The sequence below is a fragment of the Sesamum indicum genome, linkage group LG6, assembly GCF_026168435.1.
Source record: "Sesamum indicum cultivar Baizhima isolate 11 linkage group LG6, ASM2616843v1, whole genome shotgun sequence".
Lineage (NCBI taxonomy): Eukaryota > Viridiplantae > Streptophyta > Magnoliopsida > Lamiales > Pedaliaceae > Sesamum > Sesamum indicum.
In genome coordinates, this window is record NC_142662.1 from 11,169,193 (window position 1) to 11,188,738 (window position 19,546).

The following is a 19,546-nucleotide window of genomic DNA, read 5'->3' on the forward strand; positions in this document are numbered from 1 at the left end:
AAATACTTTGCTTAACAAAATTATCTTATTATTTTCTTTTACCAATTATGGGTAGGGAGTAGAAATTCTACCTTTTTAGTTATTTTGACTGTATAACATTTTGGCTATTTACTATTATGGTAATATATGTCTATTATATTATATTTATTGATTGATATTGTTAATTCATAATTATGATGTTGTTTAATTATCCAATTTATATGGTAATATTGCACTGTATGTATGGACTATCGGGATGGATAATTAGAAAAAGAAACAAAAGAGAAACTGATTTATTGTCTTTTTTTATAATAAGAGTATGAATATTATATTTTTATGTCCCAACAATAGAAAATAATTTAATATTAAAAATAAGTTCTCTAACTTTTATTTACATTAATTATAATTTGTTGTCAAAGTTTACTAGAATATTTAATAAAAAGAAGGAAAAATTTATCGCATGATTTATAATTTAAAAATTGCTATGTTATCATTTATTAAATTATACAAGAGGGAATATTTTGGTGCCGACGATTATTTTAAATTGTATTATGTAAATTTATATTATTATTTTAAATTTTAATTTTCATTATTACAAATATATTAAATTTAGTTTATAATATGTGGTTAAAGTTTATTATAGCAAATCAAATAATAAGTCCAAGTCTTCATTGCTAATAATTATAACTATAATTATTATTTATCATTTATAAAAATTAAAATTTGTATAATTTTATTTTAACAATTTCTTTGCCAATTATGGTGATTCCACCTGTACACGTTATTTTTATTGTGCCCCATATTTACTATTATATTGTATTTATTAGTTAATTCATAATTATTATGTGGTTAGTTGTTGATTTTGTTCATTTATAATTATTTAATTTATATGGTGATGTTCCACTGTGTGTATGGATTTGTGTTTTGAGATTATGTGCACATAATATTTCGATTTGTCTGGGGGATTATAACTTTAAAGACATTGCAACAATCCTTTCTTTCTTTTTTGATTTATTAAAAAAATTATCACATTTATTTCTTGGTGACTATATGAAATTTTTTCTGTATATATCCCTATTTATAATGAAGTTATTAATCGATCTAGCTAATTCATAATTTGATGCGGTTAGTTACTAATTAGCTAGATTGAGGGAATTCATTTGTTAACTGGAGTTATTAATTGATTTTGTACTTGTTAAAATCTTTTGTTTTGTGGGGATTTCATGTGGTGAACTGCATCTAAGTAATTTCCTTTAACCTACCAAAAACTTATTGTAGTTATGTGCAGTTGAAGGGATGTTATTGTCTAAAGGATTTTCAACGCCTCATTATGTTTGAAAGGTGAAACTTCCATGCATGCTCTTTCTCTCTTCTTATATCATAACCATCTTGTTATCATCGTGACTCATCCACTAATATATCCTCAAATGTAATTATTTTTTGGGCAAGATAGTTATCTCTAGTTAATTCTCTCTGTTAATAGACTTAGTTAAGTATTTTGATAAGTTTTGAGTATTTGTTGACTTTATTTTCTATTTATTTGCATATATAAGTGAAAAAACTTGAACTTGGTTTACAAATATGGTCTATAACGTTATGTAGGAAATTTTAGCTTGTACTCTACTATGTGAAAACTTTTTGTCAAGTTCATGTCCCCGAAATTCAGAGAGTGATTGAGGTGATTGTTATATATTTATCATCCCTCATTTGCTCGTTGTAAATAGGTCATTGTACTACGACTGTGATTATGCCTGTGCTCACTAAATAATTATGTACCTTACTAAAAAATTTAATCGAAATTCAACTAAATTTAAAGACATGTAACGAAATGAAATAGGCAGGATGGCATTTATCTTTATCCTTGTTCTGATATTGCTGACAGAGTTCTTTGAGTTTGCAATTATTATATCTTGTTTTGTTTTGAGGTTGAATCTTATTGCCCTCAATCTTGTTGTCATATTTGTTGAATGAATAATTTCTGCTCTAGTAATTGAAAGAGTGATAGAAAAATTAGTAATCTATCCAATGTTTAACTTATTATGTTATGTTAAATGAGTAAGTGATTTATGTTGAGTCTGCTAATATGTTAAGCATGCCGCAATAATTTCTTAGTAATTTGTTTTAATCTATTGGAATTATAGTTGTGTAATCAAGTGGACAGGTTATCATTTTAATTATTATGGGTGACAAATCAAACCACCTTATGATATATTAGTTGTTATAATAGATACATGAGGTGGACAAATTAGTTGTTCCTCATTTTGCCACTTTTGATTATAATCTTAAATATTTTATGGTTACTTAACTATTTTCTTTTAGTATTATGCTAATAATTAATTGATTATGCTAATTTATTATGTGGTTACCATAATATTTTAAATTATATGATCATTAGATTGATAAATTAATTTTCTCTATTTTATTCTCTTTATGTGACTTTTAAAATAAGAGTAGTTGAGAGGACTCACCTCTCTCTCTCTCTCTCTCTATATATATATATTCTATAGCATTTGTGTAGTTATCATATATATCAAAATTTATTAATACTACAAATAGGTCTCCAGTGATTAATTCTAAAAATTAGATATTGTTTCTATTAATCATATCAGATTATTTTATTTTATAGTGTAGTTATTAATTGATTTTGTTAATTATTATCCGCCACTTATGTAATTAACTCTGTTTATGGTCAAAATGTAACTTTTCTCTTAAAATTAGATTTTATTTGTTATATAGTATTAGTTGTTATATTCTTTTATTAACCATATCAGATTATTTTATTTATAGTGTAGTTATTTAATCATTTTCTTATGACTAATTCTTTAAGCTATTTACTATTATTTTATTATATGGTTCATAACTAGTATGTGGTTAGTTATTAATTTATCGGTAATTATATGGTTCTACATGTATTCTATGAGATGGATGTTTTCTCAATTAATGGGCTTATAATTTGTAAATAGAGTTTTTACGGTTTAAAAAATTGTAATTAATTAAATTGCATTTGGGACTTTCTTTGTTTTACGTTAGTAATTAATTAGAAGTTTATAAAAACTTCATCTAAAATAATTAGTTGATGTAAAATATTTCTGAAATGATTAATTTATTATTCAAATTTGAATTATCATTTTCTAACAAAAAGAGTCTCTACATATCTTCACATGCATTTATAAACTTAGTATGGTCAGAAAAATATTTGTTTAATCTATATTCAGGGGTGGCAATAGGTCGGGTCCAGGTGGACCTAGGATCTGCCTCATCAACTCCGGGACGGACTCGAGACCCACCCCGAAGTCGATTTTTTTACACCCTACCCCGTCCCGGTACAAAATTTATCGGGGTGAGTTTACCAGTGGACTAGGTTATATTTTTATTTTTTATTATTTATTGTACAAATATAAAAAAAATCTCCATATTATTTACAAATAAGTTTGTTCCTCATAATAAATACAAAAATAAATTCTCAAAATCAAAATAAATATAAATTTTCATGTTTTCTTTCGAATAGTTTTTCAACAATTGAACAAGTACTTAACAAAAATAGCATTTTATTAATATTTTTTGTCAAATAATTTATTAATAAAAGAAATATATATTATATATACATAAATAATAAATTATATATTATATATATTCGGGTTGGTCTCTATGGATTTGCAGCGGTTAATATTTTTTGAACCCAAACCCACCCCATTAGGGTTGAGTTCGGGGTGGATCCTGTCGAGTATGTGTAATTGCTTGACTTTTGCTTGACAAATGGATTAGATTAGATATAATTTCCAACCATCAGGATTTATGTGGAAAGGTATGAAATTTATTTATTATTTGTATAAAAATAAATTTTCTAAATTAACTTGAATGCAAATAACTTTTTTATACAAAAAATTATATATTATTTAATAATAAAGAATTATTATTGGCTAGTTAGTAATTTATTTTTTGGTCCTCAAATTATAGATCCTATTTCATTCTATCAATCACTATTGGTATAAAAATTTTAATCTCATCATTGTTGGATATCTTCGTCTAACAAATCCCTCAATTAATAAAAATTAAGCCAATTTATCAATAGTAATATATTCTATTTATTTTTTAATGTTGACCTGCAAATAAAAAAAGTTCTATTATTAATTTATTTTTTTAATTTATAGTAGTTATTATGTGTTTATTTATGGCCAAAATTTTTTCGAACTAAGGGACGATTATATTGCATGTTTCTAAGTTTTTGTATAATTATACTCGCATTTATATTGCATGTTTCTAAGTTTTTGTATAATTATACTCGCATTTTCAGTAGTTTGAAAAATTATACGTAGTATTCGTTATGTTTTTTTTGCAAATAAAATTTATTGTTTATATTAATTAGATTACCTCAATTAATTTATTAACAATTAAATCCATGTCGAATGAATATTTTCTAAACAAACCACAGAAATTTGCGTATAATTATACCAAATTTCTAATAGGACGCTGTAAAATTAATTTATTATTTGTATAAAAATTTAAATTTCTCTAGTTTTATTTTGGAAAAAATAGACTTTATTTGTTATAGTTTTCTGTGAATGTTTATTAGAATAGTTTTGAAAAGTAACAAAATTGTTTTCAAATGCAGTAATTATATATTTAAAAAAAGATTATTGTTTATATAAAAAATTATAGAGATTATTGTTTATATAAAACTTCTATAAATTTTTATTTTAAAAATTTAAGTTTGAGTGAAACAACTTTATACATTTATTACTCCAAAATTATTTGTATAATTTTTTGCAAATGTTTATTAATATTTAAATTAATTGTAATTTAGAAATTGTTTATCTTTTAAAGTTTAAATTTAAATAGTTTAAATAAAAAATTATAATTATAATTTAGTTTAATTATAAACTTTAACTGCAAATAATAAAATAAAATATTTATGTAAATAAAAATTAAAGAACCTTATTTTTATAGTAATACTAAATTACTTTTTCAAAATTATTATTACCATTATTTTTGGGACGTATAAAATTTAAAGTATAATATTTCATGCTTTTATAATAAAAAAAATGTGGGGATAAAATAAATATAAATTTGGTAAATGCTTTCAAGTTCTTTAGTTTATTTATCCATCACCATATAAATTGACTAAACACCCTTCTGCTTTTAGAATAGGTTAAAATCCCCCTCCTGTTCCCCATTCTGTTTGCAACTAGCAGGCAGTGGAAGAGACGCGCGTCTACTGCTTTAGGTTTTTCTGCGATTTAGATTCATATTTAAACATGGGCTTTTTGGCTTGTTTTGACATTTCTCACCTTAAAAGATAAATTAAATTATATGTAAATTCAAATAATTTTATAATTGTTAATTATTAAATTTAACTATTATTTTTAATTAATTAAAATATATTTTTAATTATAATAATTATTATTAATTAGCCAAAATATTTAATTATTATAATTATTTAAAATATTCTTAATCAACTAAAACATATTCTAATTAATATAATTAAAATTAATTAAAAAAATTAAAAAAAAAGGAAAAATGGCTATTTTCGCCCCTTTTCTAAGTTTCCGGCGCCATCCGGATGAATTTTCAACGACCAATAGTATCATTCGAATCTTCTCAAGACGAATATTTTCATACCTTCAATTTGAGTTTTCGTCAATCATAGAGAGTGGGCTCAAGTCACGACCTCCCCGTTGACGTCTACGTCCGGTGGAATCTAGGTCTCAAACCACCACCATCAGACTCGTCTTCAAGACGATTCTAACGAGACCAGTCTTACTCAATTTGGTAAAAAATTTACGGAGATACGACGAATTAAAATATTAGCCGCCGGCGACGGGAAAGACGTGGCAGTGTTGGGCGGTCAATATTAAAATATATAATAATTTAAAATTTTAAATTATTTATATATAATTTTTTATAAGTTAAATAATTTGTTGAAACCTTTTATTTTTTAAAATCTAATGGTAGAGAAATTGATTAGATCTAACGATCAATATTTGATCAAAGAAATAATATAAGAAATAATATATAATAAGTAAGGATATAACGATCATTTTTTAAAAAATTAATACCATTAGTTGAATTTTTAACAGAGAGGGGGCGATTGAGCTAAGTTTTACAAAATACAGGGGGCTTTTAGCCTATTATCATAACAAGAAGATTTATTTTGCAAACTTTTTAAAACACAGGGGGATTTTATGCATTTTGTCCTATTTATGCAATATAACACTTGATATCTATTTTTTTTTTTGTGTGTGTAACTTACCATCTTAACCAAATTATTACACTTTGCTTTTTATAATTATTTTTCAACCAAATTTTTTTGGAAAAACATAAATTCCAATGAAAATATAATATTTAAGGGTCACGTGATGTGATGTTTTTTTGATAAAAAAAATCAATAAAAGAAATAATTATATATAACAAAGTGTAAATTTAAATAGCTATTCAACGATGACTTTGGTTTACTAGAGACATCGGCTATTGTTTTAGCTCGGTGGAAAGAAAATCCTTTTCCTTAGGATCCTCTCAAATAGAAATAGAGAACGAAGTAACTAGAAAGATTGTTAGAATCACTTTCTTCTAGAAGGATCATGTAGAAAGCGATTCGCTTTGTTTGTATTCAGACAAAAAGCTGACATAGGTGTTATGGGTATAATTTTCTTCATTTTGTTCACATCCTCGGGCTGCCTCACTTGCCTATTGGGGAACTGACAAGGTATTAGGATCGATACTAGACAAGACGGCTATGATTGGTATTCACGGAGCTGGGTAGTAAGGAGTGAGGAGCTCGGCGGCATACCGCTCATTCTCCAATCCATTTACTCTCGGGTAAGTTTGGAATGGGGACCAAAATGAGTACGTTGGATGAAGAAGATGGCTCCATACGGGATAATGGATGCTTTGTATTTGTGAAATATAACAAGGGCAAACTACAAGGAAAACAACAAACAAAAGGGGATTGGGGCATCTAGTTTAGTTATAGTAATCTGGTAGGGAGACGGTCACAGGAATACAGGCTCGCGCGCGCGCGACCATCAGTCATGCCTTTCTAAGAGAAAGTCATTCCTTCCATTAACCGTTCGTGCTCCTCACTTGAGGATCACTCTCTGCCCGCTCAAAGTTAAAATGATAAATTGACAGAATGTTAAAATGGACAAAATTTAGATGACAAAATTTGATTAGCTAAAACGGAACACAATAAAAATAACTAAGCAAGTAGAAAAATCTGTCACCCATAATTGGTACAAAACCTAAAAAGACAAATAGTTATTGGCATTAATAGAATTTGTATTTTATCGGTAAATTTGTGATTACTAATAATTTAAATAATCTATTTTTGTATGAATAATAATTCTTAGATAATAAATATAATTACTTGTATCTCACATAAATATTGAATTATTTTTTGATTTAAAATATTTAATAAACCAATCATAAATTAAGATAAATAAAGATACTTTTAATATTACAAGATCAGAGAAAATTTAGTTTTATCCAAATAATAAATAGTTATTCAAGTTATAATTATTTGTGGGTTTAAATACAATTTTACCCTCTAGATTATTTTTAATGAGTAACATTTACTTCCTAAACAATCAAATGTAAATTTATCCTTGGTTGAACAAATCTACCCCTCGACTTGAAAAATAATATTATTCTCAATATATTTTAATATTTTAAACATTAAATAGATACTAACATGTATAATATCCCAAGAACTCTATATATAAAATTGAAATGAAATTGACAGTAAATATATTTGTTGGTGTATAAATAATTTGTTAGTATTAAAAGATTAAAAAATATATTTTACCATTTTTAAAATTTATTAATAATAAATTATAATTTGAATCCGTAAATTCTAATTGAGAGAAATGCAACTTCTTCTGACATTTTCAATACAAAATAAGAGAAATTTTAGTTTTATAATTAATAAATTATAATTATAATTATTAACAAATTGAGATATATTTTTAACCACTTCATATTATATTTTAAATTTGACATATTATTTTTTTTTTGTAAATATTATAATAAACTTGAACCACATTTTACTTTTGAATTTAATTTATGATACTAAATAAAACCAATAATCTATATACAGAGCGCAATATCACCATATATATTAAATAATTATTAACAAAAAAAATTAACTAGTAACTAAAATGAACACAATATAATAGCATAATACAGCTAAAATGAAGCACAATAAACATAGCTAGGCAGTTTTTTTTTTTTTTTTTTTTTTTGCCTTCGAATGATGGGCTTGCATCTCATTGGTAAAAAAGTAATAAATAGGTAAATTTATGTATATTTATAATTTAAATAATTTACTTTTACATAAATAATAAATAATTCTTTGATTATAAATATAATTATATTTGTATCTGATATAATTATTAAATTATTATAACCACAAATTATGATAAATAGAATTTATTTTTTAATTTTCAAGTATTATTTGTGGGTTTATATGCAATTTGACCCTCTATCAAATATAAATTTACCCCTAAACTATCAAATGTAAATTTAAGTTAAAATTCATCAAATTCAATTATATTTGTTAGACAAAAACAAACCACATGCTTATCGAAATCACAACATATAATTATAATGACCTAAATCACTTACTCATCTATCAAGAGAAATGTATGCCACCAAAAATTTACTCACCTTCCACAAAGTAAATGATAGCAGGAAATTGGCAAATGTAATATATTTTAAGTAAAACCATGAAAAATTTACCCAACATCCCAAGAGAAAATGATCACAAGAAAATATAACACATTCTAAGTAAAGCCACCAAAAATTTATCCACCTTGCCAAGAGAAAATGATAGCAGAATTTCTATCAGTGCTTTTGGTCCAAGATTGTAAGTACATTGATTGAAGTGTTACTCACAGTCATATCAAATATGAGAAGTTAAAAATAGGAAAGATCCATAATAACAAGCTATGACATTCACATATTTTATCATAATTTACTACATCCAGAACTTTCTCAAGTAACTAAACTCAAAAGGAAATTGGCAAATGTAATATATTTTAAGTAAAACCATGAAAAATTTACCCAACATCCCAAGAGAAAATGATCACAAGAAAATATAACACATTCTAAGTAAAGCCACCAAAAATTTATCCACCTTGCCAAGAGAAAATGATAGCAGAATTTCTATCAGTGCTTTTGGTCCAAGATTGTAAGTACATTGATTGAAGTGTTACTCACAGTCATATCAAATATGAGAAGTTAAAAATAGGAAAGATCCATAATAACAAGCTATGACATTCACATATTTTATCATAATTTACTACATCCAGAACTTTCTCAAGTAACTAAACTCAAAAGGAACTATGCAATACAATTATTAAATAAACTATAAGGTTAGTTTAGTCATACTAAGAGCTACAAGAAATATTTAGCGTTACTCATACACATTTATCTGTTGTACACAAATATAAAAATATATACATACATGTCTATATATAAATATACGAATGGCAATAATACTTTTATATATTAAAGTAACAATATAAAACAGACTATGCCTTTAATGTATGTACGAACAACAAACATTTTATAGGTTCTAATATTTTAAAGTATGAAATATGCACATAACGAGAACAAGTGAAGACAAATATCATGGACCATACTTTTATTACTCAAATTTGTAGTAAGATGAAAACAAGAGAACAAACCATGAGGCCTTTGAATCATTAAGACAACCTCCATGCATAAAATTTTCGTATTGTATAACACTTACCTTATAAACCTCACGTTCTTATTATTTAGAAACATCCTCTATGTAGATTACAAAATAGATAGACGGGTTATGCACAACATAACTACGGACACGTGGAGTTAAAACAAAACAAGCAGAGATCAATGATCATCAATACAAAAGCTGACTGCAATAATATGAAACAGACCAACTTGTCTTTTGGCGTAAATATGATGTGTATCTAGCACAGAAATACATACAACATATAAATAATGTGGGAGAGAAAGCATCTAAACAGTAAAACCAAATAACAGTAACAAGATAACTACGGACATGATCAAAAGAAATTGACATGTGGGGTTAATGTAGGACCAGGGAGATCGATGATCATCGATAGAAAGGCTGATAACAATAAAATAAAACAGCCCAACTTATCTTTTGGCATATAAATATGATTCGTATCTAACTCGAAAGCACATACAATGAACAAATAATGTGTGAGAGAAAAGCATCTAAATAACAAAACCAAATAATTTGGCTAGTAGCTAATTCGTTTTATCCATAATATACTACATCTGAAAACTTCCTAGTATCACAACTCGAAAAGGACTATGTAATATAATTTAAATTTTATTATAAGATTAGTTTAGTCAAACTAAAAATTGCAAAAAATGTTTAGTGCTATTCATACTTTTTATATAAATATAGATGTATATAGATACAGATTTAGATATATAGTTCTATTTATACTAAGTTTATGATGAACGTACAGTCAAGCTATATCCAATCTCTAACATTTGTTGCACCCAATCAACCAAATCCAATCTCTATTATTTCTTAAATTTTTTTATGTATCATGCACACATTTATGTGTTGTATATAACTATGAAAATATATGCATATATATCTATATACAAATATAATATATAACAATAGTACTTTTAGAAATTAAAGTAACAATATGACATAGACTATGCTTTCAGTGTATTCAAGACAGCAAGAGCAATAAATATTTTAGAAGTACTAATATTTTGAAAGCATGAAACATGAACATATGAGAACAAGTAAAGCTAGAAATTATGGACCATACTTTTTATCATTCCAATTCGTAATAAAATGGGAAATAAGAGGACATACCATGAGGCCTTTGAATCATTAAGAGAACCTCCAAACAGAAAATTTTCGTATTGCACCACACTTACTTTATAAACTTCACATTTGTTCTTTAGGCACGTCCTTAGTGTAGATTGTAAAATAGATCCACATGTAAGGTTGAGAAAGAACTAGGAAGATCGATCATAATCAATAGAAAAGCTGACTATTGTCCTTTGGCATATAAATTTGATGCATCTCTACCTTAGAAGCACAAACACCAAACAAATAACGTGAGAGAGAAAAGCATCGCAACAATAAAACTAAATACAAATGACATAAGACTTGTAATACAAATGACATAAGACTTGTTATCGGAATGATATTCTTAAGGGGCTTCATGTGGCTCTCAAGATATTTGGTCAGTGGCTAGTGATTTTCTTCTCAAGTAACCCAACTCAAAAGGACGACGCAATAAAATTATTGAATTTAATGTAAGGTTAGTTTAGTCACACTAAAAACTTCGAAAAATTGTTAGTGCTATTCATACTTTTTATATGGATGTAGATGTTTAAGTAGATCTATTTCAGATAAAGTTTATGATCATTCCAATCGATAAAGATTAGCTTAGCTTATCAAAATTCATTTTTTTGCTGAAAACAACGTAGAGTTCAAAGCGCAAACACATATATTACATCATAAGGATCCTATAATTTGTTGTATTGTAATTAGTGCATGGCCAAGTTTATACACTTAAATCACGCAAACTAAAATTACATGCTACATATATGGGCTCTGACACTTGATCTCTTCGGAGAGATAGCATAAATACTTAAAGAGAACACAGTTTACAATTCAAATTCGTAGTAAGATGAAAAAAAGAGAACATACCATGAGGCCTTTGAATCATTAAGAGTACCCGCATGTAGAAAATTATCACAACAGTTACCTTATAAACCTCACTTTCTTCTTGCTCCTTAGAAATGTTCCCTGTAGATTGCAAAATAATTGAGGGAGATCAATGATGATCATCAAAAGAAAAGCTGATTGCACTACAATAAAACTACCTAAATTGTCCTTCGGCATATAAATATGATGTGTACCTTAGAAGCACATACACAAACAAATTATGTGGGAGAGAAAAATATCTAAACAATAAAACCAAATACAAGTGACATAAGATTTTTTACAGAAATGATCTAAAAGACTTAGGGGCTTCGTGCGGCTTTGAAGATATTTGGCCAGTACATGGTGTGTTTTTTTCCATAATTTACTAAATGTGGAACCTTCTTAAGTAACTCAACTCACAAGGACTACGTAATATAACTATTAAAAGTTTAGTTTAGTCAAATTAAAAACGGTAAGAAATTATTTGAACTCTTCATAATTTTTACATAGAAGTAAATGTAGATAGATATAGATATAGATTTCTAGTTCTATTTCAAATTAAGTTTATGATGGCCTCGGGTAAACCCAAATCCATTCTCTAATATTTCTTACATCCAATCAGACAAATCAATCTCTATCATTTTGCACATCTTTTTCTGTATCATGTACACACTTTTATAAATTAAAGGATATGCAATAGATTATGCTTTTGGTGTATAAAAGCAACAAATATTTTCAATGTTGTAATATTTTAAAGCATGGAAACATGCACATAAAGAGAACAAGTGAAGCAACAAGTCATGGAGCATACTCTTATCAGTCAAACTCATGGTATCGATGACTATTGATAAAGATTACCTTAGCTTATCCAAAGCCATTGACTTGTTGACAAAAACCGTGAGTTCAAAGAGCAAACATACTATTACATCAGAATGATCCTATTATTTGCTGCAATGTAATTAGTATATTCCACGGCCAAGTTTATACACTTGAGTCGCACAAAATAAAATTACATGCTACATATATGGGCTCTGGCACTTCATCTATTCGAAGAGATAGCATAAATGGATAAAGAGAACACATAAAGCCAGAAGTCATGGAGCATACTTTTATAATTCAAATTCGTAGGAAGATGAAAACAAGAGAACATACCATGAGGGCCTTTGAAGGCCTTTGAATCATTAAAATTATTGTATTGCACAAGAGTCACCTTATAAACCTCACATTCTTCTTGTTCCTTAGAGACGTCCTCTATGTAGATTCCAAAATAAATTGACATGTAGGGATAAAAGAGAACGAGGGAGATCGATGATGATCATCAAAACAAAAGCTGCCTCCACTACAATAAAACAGCCCAAATTGTCCATTAGCATATAAATATGATGTGTATCTACCTCAAAGCACATACAACATACAAATAATATGGGAGAGAAAAGCATCTAAAAATAAAGCAAAAATGAGTGACATAAGGCTTGTTACCGAAATGATCTAACAATCTAAGGGGCTCCATGCAGCTTCTAAGATATTTGGCCAGTAGCTGGTGCTTTTTTATTCATAATTTACATGTGGAACCTTCTTAAGTAACTCAACTCAAAAGGAGATCATTTTCTGTGTGATACAAGAAGAGATTCACATATAAGAAGAAAAGAAAACAAACCTAGAACATAACACAATTGCTAAATCTATCATAACTGGAAGTGAGACACCATTGGAGGACAATTAATAGTGCACTACGTATTGAAGCTTGTTTGGCAAAACTCAACCGTTCAAGAGTAGCAATATCAGCAGCATCTCCACAATAAAATCCTAAAACAATAGATCGAATAAATAAAATAAGCACTTTAATTGTCAGATATTGAAATTAAATAACTTCTAGAGATAGATCAACATAAATATTGACAGGAATTAAGCCAGTAAAAGTGACTTACCAGGACTGAACCTCGAGTGATAAGCTTTTGGGGAGTGACAATAAATTCTCCAATAGCTCACCCTACCAATGAACTATTGAATGGGTTTAACATAAGAACCCAGCAACACATAATTGTGTGGGACAAATGATAAAAATGATATGATAGAATACGAATAGTCACCTGCACCATGGAACACCAACACTAAGAAGCACTTCCCGCGACATCACCATGGTCTTCTCACCAAGTGTACAAATATAACTGAAATAAAATTATCTCATGAACTTCATTAGAAGAGTTAAAAGAGAAATGGAAGACAAAAACGGAATCTGATTTTATATTCAATTGTTAGTTAACAATGATTCCCGACCTCATATACCTGGATAAACTGCATTCATGGGTCAGTAAAGTTAAAAAGTTATGATACTTCTCTATATCCAGCATGAAAGATTTCTTTAACTCTTATATTCAGCACAACTTGTACATTTTCCTTCTAAGTTTTACAGTTGGGGCTTGGGGAGAACCCATGTAAGAAGCATCACCGCTGTATACTGATCTTGAACCTGCTGAGATGGCAATCTAAAAGAAATAATTCATAAAATTAAAGAGAACTATAATAATATAAAATTTAAATGTCGTTACAATAATTATTTTCAGTTATATTGATAAAATAATATTAAGGCAAAAATCTATCTCCTACTATCCAAAAATAATAGTCCCACAAGAAAAGGCATCTCTAAATAAATCATTTTTATACAGAAAAAATTTCATATAGCCACCAAGAAATAAATGTGATAATTTTTTCAATAAATTGAAAAAGAAAGAAAGGATTGTTGTAATGTCTTTAAAGTTATAGCCCCCCAGACAAAACGAAATATTATGTACACAATCTTAAAACACAAATGCAGCAATACGTTATACAAATGCTAACTTATCATAACGAGGGTAAGAGGCCAATCACATCACCACACTTTGTTTTGCCAGGTAGAGAGCAGGACAATCAAGCTTCCACAAAATCTATAGGTTTCTAAATGTTATCATCCCCGATGCTAGCACAATACCCTTTATCTCCTTATATCTACCTAAGTAGGGACGGATTTTGCTTTTCTTTCTTTTCTTTGGGCCAATAATGATTTTTTTTCTTTTTTCTTCCCCTTGTATTTTGTCACGGCTCTTTTCTCCTTTTTTTTCCTTCATTTTTGCCCGTGACTTGTGTTCTTTAGGCCGTCTTTCGGTCTTTTGACGCGAATGACAACACTTGTGGTGAAGGCACCCGGTTACTCAACCAAAAAACGTCGTATTCTGGCCTTTTGACGCGAATGACAACACTTGTGGTGAAGGCACCCGGTTACTCAACCAAAACACATTTTACCTAAAGTGCTTTGTATACTCATAGCTCCGGCCACCGTTTTACGTGAATAACAACATTTGTGATGAAGTTACCCAGTTACTAAGTGACCTAAACCAGCGGAGTAGATGTAATTTCATTTTTTTTTGCTATTCTTTCTTTTTTTTCCCAAGGGGAAGGGCCTTTGAATTTTTTTTCAAAATGATGCATGTCCCATGTTAGGGATATAAGGATCAATCAGGTAGGGTTTTAGCAAACAAATATGATGTCACAAGAATCCTAAGAGTTAGTAGAAGCGAAGACATTCCAACTTTCTTTCAAAGCAATTCAAAATGCATGAAATTATGCCTCAACTACTCCACATTTAATCAAAGCAACAGTCACATAACGCTAGTGCACATTCATGTCTCAATCTTATGACTTCCTAAAATCACATTTATTTGTCAAATTACTAAGGGTAAACTAGAAACATAATATAAATGAAAGTAGTTTGATAATAACTAGCAAAAGAAAACAAAAAAAAAAAAAGGAGAGTAGTTTGATAATAACTAACATCCGAAACCGAAAGATCCACAGAGAGTAGAGATGAACCTGTGAAGAGACGACGTCAATCCAATTGTCATTAAATCCTGGGTATTCTCCCAAATTAAGATCCTGCAACAAACAGAAAAATGAGCTCATGAGACCAGCTGTTGTCTATCCTTTAGGTATTACAGAATCAGTTAGACATTGGGAACACACTAAATCGTCAAAAAATCTGTTGACTTATATCCCTTGGCAGCATGGAGAAGGTGCTATATTTGTTTATGTCCTTCAACAAAAGAAAATTGCTTGTCAATACACTTAAAACAGTTTGGCTCTCCCTCTTATACAGTGAACTATAAACAGAGTAACCACGCCAAACATACTTGCCGAATTTTATATATACACGTATCCATAAGAGATGGGCAACTTCGTTTCCCTTGACCAGCGTCCATAGATGATCTAGAAAATGAGGTTCCAAGCCATTTTGAGCTCCCACTTTTAGTATATCTACCTGAAACCCCTCGGTTCAGGTTATCCTCGTTCACTGGCTGGTCTCGCTTCCTGGAACAAGCTCCCCCCATTTTTTACTGTATTCTATTCTATTTACATTAAGAAAACTGCAGCAAAGCCCAGCAATTGTCAACTTATCACCAATGCTGGGGGTACAAATTTAGCACCACCCTGCAAAACATAAAGAAATCAGATGATTCATCATGATTCTAGATGGATTACGAGTAGGCATACAAGTCTAAGTCAAACTTTCCTCATCCTCTTTCAAGAAAGCGCCTAATTTTTCCATTAAATTATACATATGAAAACATATAGATGAGTTATTACATCCAGGACTTCCAATTACGGCATGCCCACAGTACACTGGACAAGAGAAGAGACAAGTACATGACAAATATAGCGTAAAAGCATATTTAGTAAATACAGAAGAACATAAATTAGCAGCTTCTACGAAAGAAAAGTATAATCCTCGTCCCCGTAACACAAGATTAATATAATATCAACTTTTTAGCTATGGTTAACCATGTTGAAATATTTATCCTAAAGTCATATTAGTTGCTAGAGCATCAAACTTTCCCTGAGTTCCGGAAAAAAGCTTTAACATAATTGACAAAAGGGAGCGCTATTCACAGGTTAACCATGGTAATGTCAAACCAATCCCAGCATTATGTAAAACCCGGTATATCGATGCTAGCTATTAGAACTTGAAAGGAGTGGAGGAAATATCTGTTAATTAATGAGGACTAAAAAGCACTGACTATAAAGAATGCTCTTCACACTTCAACAATGGAGATAACATGGCATAGCTTATGATTATTTATTTATTTTAAATGAATCATCGTATAAGAGAACCAAGATTAAACATTACATGCAAAAACTAATTCAAGTATGAACAAAGAACGACAGCAGAAATGGAGACTTGAATGTAAAAAAAAATGCTTATTGCCTTCGCCTTTAATCACGTTAGATTACTACACTATCTTTAAGAGGAATGGGAATAGCATTTAATCACGCTAACGTAATAATAGTGGCAAACTACTTCACATGTAATAATACATAATCAACTAATGTGCACCAAATACGTCAAGAATATGTGCTTATGTAGAAACCACTATCAAACTATATTATTTAAGAAAGCATTTTAAATTCGATACCTGCATGCTTGTGGACTGGGAGTTAATGGCCATTTCAGGCAAATGACCAATCTCTGAAACAACCATGAAAAACACAAAATATTAGTAAATTAGTTTTAGAAAACTCTATATTTTATAAATTAAGAATGTGCAAATTGTCATAAGAGCTCAGTTTCATAGCAAAGAAACAAGAAGTGAGAGGGAATACATTAAAAGTGGCAGATAAAGCAATGATAAGGCTAAGACAAGTTATGTCCTCGGTTAGGACTTCATGAAAACATTAACAGTTGTCAATTCAATACGCGACTGTTAATTTAATTGTACAGGTGACCATAACATATTTTCCTTGTGAGTCATGACCACTACCAAAAGAACATACAAAACAATATCCACATATGTTCCAATATTAAAGTTTTGAACTATGCTGACAACAAGATGGAGTTAGTCATACCTAACAACCAATAAAGGGATCAAAAGAAACAGATCCGTGATAAAGATAAAATACCTAGTTAGAAATGCATGCCTATTATTTTTCATTCAAGCCCTTTCTGTTTCCTTGATTTGCCATAGAAATTTCATAACTAATGCATAATTAGGCTTTATTTGTAGATATATGCGGATGGCTGTAACTTAAAAAACCAGAAAGGTAAACCTCCTCTGCAAGGTCCCAGTTTAAAATGGATGAAACCCAAGAAGAATAGCCAAATTTTATCTAAGAACCGCATGATCTTCTTGGGGTATATTTTTTTCGTTAAAACAAAAATCTGCATTCTCACTCCAATTCTTACATCCTAAAGTTCAATAAAAACCATAAAGAAGATAATTGAGAAACGTGAATTCAATCAAGAACATCCCTGAGTGGCGCAGCAGTTAATAAACAACTAAACCCTGCCTTGGCAGGCCAACCAAAATCTTGAAAGAAATCAATCAAGAAACGAACAACATCTTTAAGGAAAACCCTAAAGAAACTAAAAACTGGAGGGGGGAAAAACGTGTTGTTCTCTAGACATCTTTTACCCAAGAAAAACAAGAGAACACTTCTAAAACTTGATTCCAGAAAAAACCAACCAAGAATTCAATCAAGAAGCCAAGAATTGAACTACTCTTCAACCCAATGATAAAACCAAAAGCGAAGTTTTCATACATTCAAAAGTGAAAAACTAACAAGTTTTCATCACCCAATATTTCAAGAAAAGTGGAAGGCTGAGAGCGTCAAAATGAATTACATTGGAACAGAAGACAAGAGGTCCCCATCACCCTCCGGAGTCATAAACCTAGATCATGAAACCACTTAACGGCCCCCTTGTTCACATCACCCTCCGCTGCCGCTGGTACTCAACCCTAACCCTTCCCTCCCTTTCTGCTGATCTTTCCCCCTTATTCTTTCCTCTGTTTTTTTGGGTGAGAATCGAAACATGAATAGAGGAAATGGAAAATGAAGGGGTGAGGCTTAAAACGTGGGATTGTGGATGGACGGTGGTTTTGGGTAAAATGGCCGGAAAGAGGATGGTGATTTTTAGGGTTTTTACCCGTGGATTTTTTCTTTTTTGGGATATCTTTAGTACGATTTCTTCCCAAAACTATGACATCAAGATTCTAAGAAATCATCCATAAAAGGAAGAAGAAGAAGAAAAGGAATTCGCATTCGTCATCTTCATACCGAAGTGAAGAGAGACAGACTTTGAGAAATATGAGTGAGAAATGTTTTGTGTTTCTTGGGTATGATGATGATGATGACGACATGTACCACTTGCGATTCCCAAAGTTGCCATTAGCCCCCACCCCCACCCTTTCTTATTTAGTAATTTCTTTTTGTAAAATACACAAACTCTTTAGATTAATTTCTAATGTAAATCAACTTCAATCACTTAAAAAACTAATTATTATTTAAAAAATATATTAATTAGATAAATAAAAAATATAAAAAAATATAATGAGAAAATTCTGAAGAAAAGAGAGAGACAGAATAAAAATTGATGTAGAAGTTGACAAGAGAGAGAGAGGATAGAAATAAATCTATTAACAGTTTTTTTTTTGTTCTAAATGTTTGAAAGTGACCAAATTAATCTGGACTGATTTTTTGGAACAGTTGGCTGTACGTTCTTATAAATGCGTTACAAATATTTAGGAACAGGTCATGCCTGACCGTTCTAATTTAAGACTGGCACCGTAACACATTGTTAGAAACTGCTCTTAATATTAAACTTTTCTAAAAAAATTATTTTTTTAATTGGAATGAACTGGACTAAATTTAGAAGGGCTATATTATTTACATTGGTTTACTTTTGGAAAGGTCTTTGTAATACTCGTGTCTGAATTTTGGAATTGTATTTATTTGTATTTGTGATAAATATAGAAATAGCCTTTGTAATGGTTTGTTTGTCAATGTTTGCAATACTATTAGGCACGGTTATATTTTTGTTTGGAACAGTCTTCTGTAACTGTTTTATGAACGGTC

General features: G+C 29.4%; 2 long non-coding RNA genes across 4 annotated transcripts; both read right to left on the minus strand.

The window, feature by feature from the left end:
• Positions 1 to 8,619: 8,619 nt before the first annotated feature.
• Positions 8,620 to 13,464, minus strand: LOC148787753 (uncharacterized). The gene is made up of 3 exons (XR_016066083.1): positions 13,145 to 13,464; positions 12,818 to 13,004; positions 8,620 to 11,767 (listed from the first exon to the last, which is right to left on the minus strand). It is a non-coding gene; the product is annotated as an uncharacterized LOC148787753 (long non-coding RNA).
• Positions 13,465 to 13,761: 297 nt separating this feature from the next.
• Positions 13,762 to 18,784, minus strand: LOC148787754 (uncharacterized). 3 transcript variants are annotated; one of them, XR_016066115.1, is made up of 6 exons: positions 18,315 to 18,784; positions 17,110 to 17,162; positions 15,829 to 16,126; positions 15,662 to 15,731; positions 15,512 to 15,574; positions 13,762 to 14,135 (listed from the first exon to the last, which is right to left on the minus strand). It is a non-coding gene; the product is annotated as an uncharacterized LOC148787754 (long non-coding RNA). The 3 variants fall into 3 exon arrangements; XR_016066114.1 differs by having other exon boundaries at positions 13,762 to 14,151; XR_016066113.1 differs by having other exon boundaries at positions 13,762 to 14,151; positions 15,512 to 15,731.
• Positions 18,785 to 19,546: the final 762 nt, after the last annotated feature.